A 7,002-nucleotide genomic window follows, 5' to 3' on the forward strand; every position below is an offset into this window, starting at 1 on the left:
TACTGCTATTTCCATTGTTCTTACCCTCCAGCACTTGATTGTAAGCTCTATTGCTGCAGAAATTACATATGTGAGTCACAGAACAAACAAGGAGAAATCAAGCTGGTACTGACCTTGAAGCTTCATCCTTACTGGCTAGTTTTTATAGTGATGGAGGTCTATTCATGTTACCAGAAGAGAAGGTAATCATCAATCTTACCCCCCTGTGAACGCTGTGAGCCACAACAACTGACCTGGCAAGATATGCCCACTGGTATGATAGTGGCATGAATATTATGAGAGTAGCCAGCCACTTTCTGACTGGATGTAAGGTGGCCAGTTTCACACGATAGACCCAATACCTGGCATTGTTATCAGGGCTAAGGACCTGTAGGTACACAGGTCATAGGCTGTAGGGGAGAACCTACTATCATTACCCTGCTAATAGTATTAAATTGACCCCTAATGACTTATTGTTATATGAAAAGATTAGTGTGTCTCTCAACTCTCACCGAAGATGTTTCTTCTTGCAGCAAATGGTGATCAACACAGAGACCCATAACTGGCCAACGTGCGCAGAATAAGAGATTGTGGAATGCTTATCCCTAAATGGGACACCTACATCACACCCTTTCCTCTCAAGATTTGGAGTTCATTGCAGAAGAAGGCGCAGAAAGATTCTAAGAGCCAGAGGTGATGGATGAATATAAGGACACTGTTTTCAGGATTAGGTGGGGCAGTTGCACATATGAACCCACAGCGCTTGTGACAGTATGCACAAGACCTGTACAAGCCCAAGTCAGACAAAAACCCAGCATGGATGGGGGAGTCAGCAAGAAGCCCCAGCCCTGAGGAACTATTGACAATCAATAGCTGTGGGAGAGGGAGAGGAGTTTTTCCTTAAGGGTTTGACATTGGGTAGGTTGACCAGGCTTGAGAGGATGGACTCACACCCAAGAGCAGTTGGGGAACACAAATTAGACTCGATAGGCCTTAAAAAATAGTAATAAAGGGCAAGAAGTGAAGAGGGAGGAGGGAGAGGGAGTAGATCTGAAAGAAGTCAGAGAAAGGGATGTGAGTATGAGCAAAATACATTGTATAAATTCTCAGATAATCAATAAAATATTAAAAACAACTTCAATCTATTTAAGATCTTACGTAACGCATTGTCTGAAAATAATTTTGGTTTTACAGATGTAAGGTAGCCTAAATTAGGTGGCATTCCAACAACTTTCAAGCATAGTGCCTCTCTGGCTTGATCTTACACTGTAATAAATTCTTATATTATCTATTATCCTGTCACTTTTCATGACATACATTCCCATTTACATTTAAAAATTGACTTTAATTTTTAGTCATTATTTAGTGTCTATTTTCTTTCAATTCTTTTTAACTGTAGCCTTTTACCTTCCTTTCTTTTCAAATTATATCAAATGACATTATTGAGGTCTTTTTTAAAAAAAATATAGACTTTTTTGCCTTTAAAATAACCTAGGAGTTAAAGTATTTGTCTTACATACTTAATGACTTTTAATACGATTAATGGAAAAGTTTTGTTCATTTTATTTTTGAAGGCCAAAAAAAAAAAAAAATTCAGCAGACACATCCAATGACTTTTTCCAACAAAAAATAAAAGTGGAAACTAGAAATAGGCCATTATTTTCCAGAACAGCAGTTTTCACATTCAATAGGACTTTATGGTATATGATAGGTCATTGATAACAGGTGCAATTGAAGCATCTCTATCACTAACAAGGACGTGGAAAAAGCATTAGACTGGAGTTGTATGGTTTGATTTTAAATTTCACGCTGCTTACTAGTTGTGTAACAATAGAAAATTCTTAGCCTTTCTGGGTACAATTGCTTGTAGAACTTGGAGCGTTTTTTCCTTTTGATTGTTGCAAGTGGTATGACACTGAGATACACCCCTAAACCTAAGTGCAATTGTTTGAGTTGAATGGGCAGGCTTACTGTCCAAGACAGTTCTCAGCTCAAACTATGTCTTCTTCCTGCAGGCTTTGTGACTTTGATCAAGTTACTTGACCTCTCTGAGCCCTCTGATGGATAATCTCAATCACTGAGTTGTGAAAAAGAGGTGGTCTCTGTGAGTTCAAAACCAGTCTGACCTACATGGTGAGTTCCAGGCCAGTCCGGGCTACATAGCGGGACCCTGTCTCAAAAAAAGAAAGAGTAGGGGGAGGGGGAGGGGGAGGGGGAGGAGGAGGGGGAAAGGAGGAGTTAATTAGGGAAAATAGGAACTTAGTAAACGGGGCTATTTTAAAGAAGATGTACATGGAAGAAAAGATTTCTTTTATCTCGAGGCTTCAGAGAGCTTCAGTCCTTCATGTTGGGGAAAGGACAGCACAGGTCCTAGCAAGAGCATGTGGCAGTATGCTCCCACATCGTGGGGGACAAGGGAGCAGGGGACCGGGGGCTAGACTACACATAACCTTCAACGACCCACCATTAGTGACGTACTTGCATGAGCTGGGTCCTACCTCCTAGATTCTTCAGCCTTCCAGAAACAGTGCCACCATCTGGGAACAAGCATTCAGAACATGACCCCGTGCGGACACTGTAGCTTCAAGCCATAACACATGCCTTTATGACATACATGAGCTAGTAAAAACGGAACAACGCGAGTCCAGGTGACCTGAAGAACAGTGTGACTTCTGGCAAATTCCTTTACTTCTTTGAAACTGTTTCCTCTGACTATCATGGAGATTAAACAAAAATACAGTGTTTATAATACAGGCTGTTTCCTCTGGTTGCTCATTCTCGGTGTATGGGAATGAATATGGTGTAATTAAGAGTAATGTTTACCAGGTTCCCGCCCCCCATGTGCTTGCCCCTCCCACTTTCCACTCTTTTCAGGGCAGGAATAGTGATGTTTACTAAGAATGCCACCCGTTCCTTCACATTCCCTAATATAGTCACTTTTATCAAAACCGCAAGACTTTGGGTCAGTGGATTTTAAATAGAAGCAACATGTTTGAGGTTTTTGCTTTTTTTGGGGGGGGGTTGTTATTAACTTACAACATTTTATTAAAATATCTTCTAAAAATTATCATTCTCACTGTCATTGCTAGGCATACCATTCGCCAGCATTTAAGTAGCTATTCGAGATTATGCTGAAATTTAAGAAACTCGGACACGGATCTGGAGTGATAGCTTGGTTGTTCAGAGCACTTGAGACTCCTGCCAAGGACCCTACTTAGGTTCCCAGCACCCACACTCATGTCAGGAGACTCACGACTACCTCTACTTCCAGCTCTAGGGAATCCAAAGCTGTCTTCTGGCCTTCAGTGTCACCCACGTACACCCAAAAACACACACCAACAAATAAATTAAAATAAAATAAATCTTTAAAAAGAATGCAAGAAGATCATTTCTTTTATAGAAATCATTGGAGTGAATTGGCACAAGAAATGAGCTTTCTGAAGTAACAGAACGTTCTAGCCTCTAATCCATTCAGTTCAAATTCTTTATGATTCAACTCTGTGGTAACTTACAAAATGACTGATTAATATAGAGTTGCCCTCCTAGTGCCAGAGAGCTTTAGGACAAAATATGATTTGTAAGAAAGAGTTCGCCTTGTCATCAATACATTAATGAATGTATCTGATGGTGACAACTTATTTGTCATGATTTTTTAAACCTTTTAAATTAATTTGGTCATATTGTACTATCCTCATGGTTCTCACAGTAAGTTTTTGTTTATTTTCAAAAAATAAGTAACAGCTCTTTGTAATTTTTGCACTGACACACAGACATTTTTGTGTCAGAGAAAGGAATATTCATTCACCTGTATAATGGAAGAAGAGAATGGAAAGTCTTTAAAGTAAAATCATTCAATCAGGTAGTTAAGACGCACAAATGGTATAATAACCTTGGAGGTTGCCTTCATTTCAGAGAAGAGAAATTGTCAAATATTCCATTTATGTATTTTACACATTGTTTATGTCTGTATTTGTATGGGATATCAGAACCATACACACACTACTTATCAGAAATATTAGAAACATTTTGGCTAAGATCAAGTGCAATATCTGTTCTCATCAATTTAAAATGTTGGTTTTGGTAACCCAGCTTCTTCTGACTAATACACCTTTTGCCTAGAGATGTTCTCAAAGTAACAACGAATTTCTAAAAGTACTAATAAATATATCCAGTTAGTTACTGTAGAAATCAGGCAGAACTCACCAAGGGGCTGTGGTCACCTGCTGGCCATCTCCATTTCTACCTTCAAGTTGCCAAAGCTATGCATTGTGTTGTGATTTATTTATTTATTTATTTATTTATTTATTTGGTCTTTTTGAGGCAGGGTCTCCCTATAGCCCCAGCTGTCCTGGAACTCACTATGTAGACCAGGCTGGCCTTGAATTCACAGAGATCTGCCTCCCTCTGCCTCCCGAGTGCTGGGATTAAAGGCGTGCGCCACCACGCCGGGCCTTGTGTTATGATTTTTAAAAAATATTTAATTTATTATTTTCACTCCATGTGTACTAGTGTATTGCCTGCATGTATGTGAGTGGAGGCCAGAAGAGGGCCTCAGATTCCCTGGGAACCAGAGCTAAGGATGGCTCGCAGCAGCCATGTGGGTGCTGGGAACCGAACCCCGGTCCTCTGCAAGAGCCATCTCTTAAAAAGGGTGTATCCCATAATTAGATGTCTATCAAAGTCATATTTTTGATAGCTGTATGCTACTGTTTTAGTGAAAATCACCTTTGATACATGTTCTTGATTTTTCTCTGACCCAGACAGGGACCATGGTGGAGAGCGAATCCAAGTGACTGGGTCATAAAGAAGACCAAATATCCTCAATCGCTCTCTTCTCTTTGGCTAACCAAAGCTTGGATACTGGGTAGCCATATGATACCTGTTTCATCTCTGAGACAAGTTGTTTCCAAGAGGATCTTTTCAGCACCTTAATGGAAACAGATTTGCCCAGGTCGAGTCAACATGCATGAACAACATGAGTGAATGCACTTAGCCTCATGCTGGACTGTCCACTCAGGCATGTACCTGAAGTCCAGTGGAGCACTGCCCAGCAGAAGTCCTGTAAATGGTGCTGCTGGTTTTGAAGGCTGTCACCAGTGAATTCCTTTGATTTAGAAGTTCCTTACCTTTGTCTTCATGGATGTTCTATATTTTGTGTTTTTGAATTGTTATTATCAAAAAATTCACCTCACTTTCAGTTTTACATGGCGTCACCCAGTGCTTCCTGTACCCTGGGGTGGATTTGTTTTTATATCTGATAAGAATCAAGTCAAAGAACATGGTCACCTACAGTTTTCAGCATTGTGTTAAAACATGGGTAAATACATCGTTAATGAATTTTCTTTCATTTTCATCAAATCTTAATCTTTAAACTTTGTGAATTTTATGGGAAATTCCCCAGGAAAATGGAAGTGTTTGATGCCACAAATACTTTAAAGGATCTTTATCTTTCTTTCAAAGTAGTCCTCAAGCAGAGTATGTGTGCCAAACTTCCACTTAGCCAACACTGCCATCGAAATGGTCTCATTTCCTTCAGAAAGTACTACAGGGAACTTTTCTACTTTTACTGGACAAAATCTAAAGAAAACAGGTCCTAGTATAATAAGCCTTTGGGTGTTACTTCTTCCTGTGTTAGTATAAAGTTATATTAACAAACATTAAATCAAAGTATGAATATCAAAGAAATTTGAAACTAACAATAATAATTTATATTATTTTTCTTGATTTTTTTGGTAGGACTGTTTATTGAGTGGAAATTTTATTGCAAAATGGAAGCCTAAATAATAAAAGTTTTGAAATGAAAGAAAGTTCATTTAATCTAAGCATCCTTTTGTTTCTTTTGCAGTATTGAGAACCAAACCTAGGGCTTTGCATGCTAGGCAAGTACTCTACCACTAAGTCACGCTCCCAGCGCCTTGCCATGGATATTACCATTCCGGAGCCAGAGAGTTTGCATCATTTATCCACAGACACTCTCTTAGTCCATTTGGGATGCTTTAATAAAATACCATAGGCTAGTTGACTTAAACAAGAAACATTTCTCAGAGTTCTGAAGGCTGGGGAGTCCAACATCAGTTGTGTGTAACGAGGCCTTGCTTCGTTTTTCACAGACCATGGTCTTCTTGATGTATCCTCAAATAGCAGAAACAGCAAGAGGGCCCTGTCCCCCAGGGTCTCTCATTGGGGCACTAATTCCATTCACAAGGACTCCACCCTCAGGGCTCAATCACCCCCACATTTATTAATACCATTGCTTTGGAATTTAAGATCTCAGCATGTAAATCTTGGACAAAGAGAACAAATATTTTATTGATAGAAGACACAAAGCTAGTTAGTAGAAGATTTGATTCATGTGGTTTCTATGTATTCATCTATGTATGTGAAATATACATATAACATACTTCGTATTCTTATACAAAAACAGCTGCTTCCAATGAGCATTACTTTATGTCATAAATATTTATACTCAGGTAGAATATAAACAAGAGTTTTTGCTCACATTGCAGACAGACTATAAATATGTTCTAAGGCTCATTCTACTTTTTTGTCACCATTTTTTAACAACTGCAGAAATATTCTGGTGCTAAAGATATGTTAGAAAGGAAAAGAGAGAAACTAGGTATTTCAAAGCAAAGTACTAAAACCTGGATCTGTGAGAGAAGTAATCTTAATCTGTTTACCTCATATCCCCCCCCAAAAGACAGCCCATATGTCCCACACTGTTAATTTTATGGACTTGGTGTTTCACACTACCACACTAAGAACATTTAAATGACAACCTCATCTCAACATGCTGTCCCTTTCACAGCCACAAACGCATTGACCTCCTTACCAAATACAGATATTCATCTGAAACCTGAAATAATCCCAGGCTAGTGAATAACAGGCTTCACTAATGCAAAGGAAGAACTGTAGTTAATGGAGAAAATGCAATGGTATTTATTTATTTATTTATTTATTTATTTATTTATTTATTTATTTATTTATATGCATGTGTGTGTATTTATTTGTTTGTTTGTTTGT

Source organism: Nannospalax galili, unplaced genomic scaffold (genome assembly GCF_000622305.1).
Source record: "Nannospalax galili isolate Female #2095 unplaced genomic scaffold, S.galili_v1.0 scaffold2280, whole genome shotgun sequence".
Lineage (NCBI taxonomy): Eukaryota > Metazoa > Chordata > Mammalia > Rodentia > Spalacidae > Nannospalax > Nannospalax galili.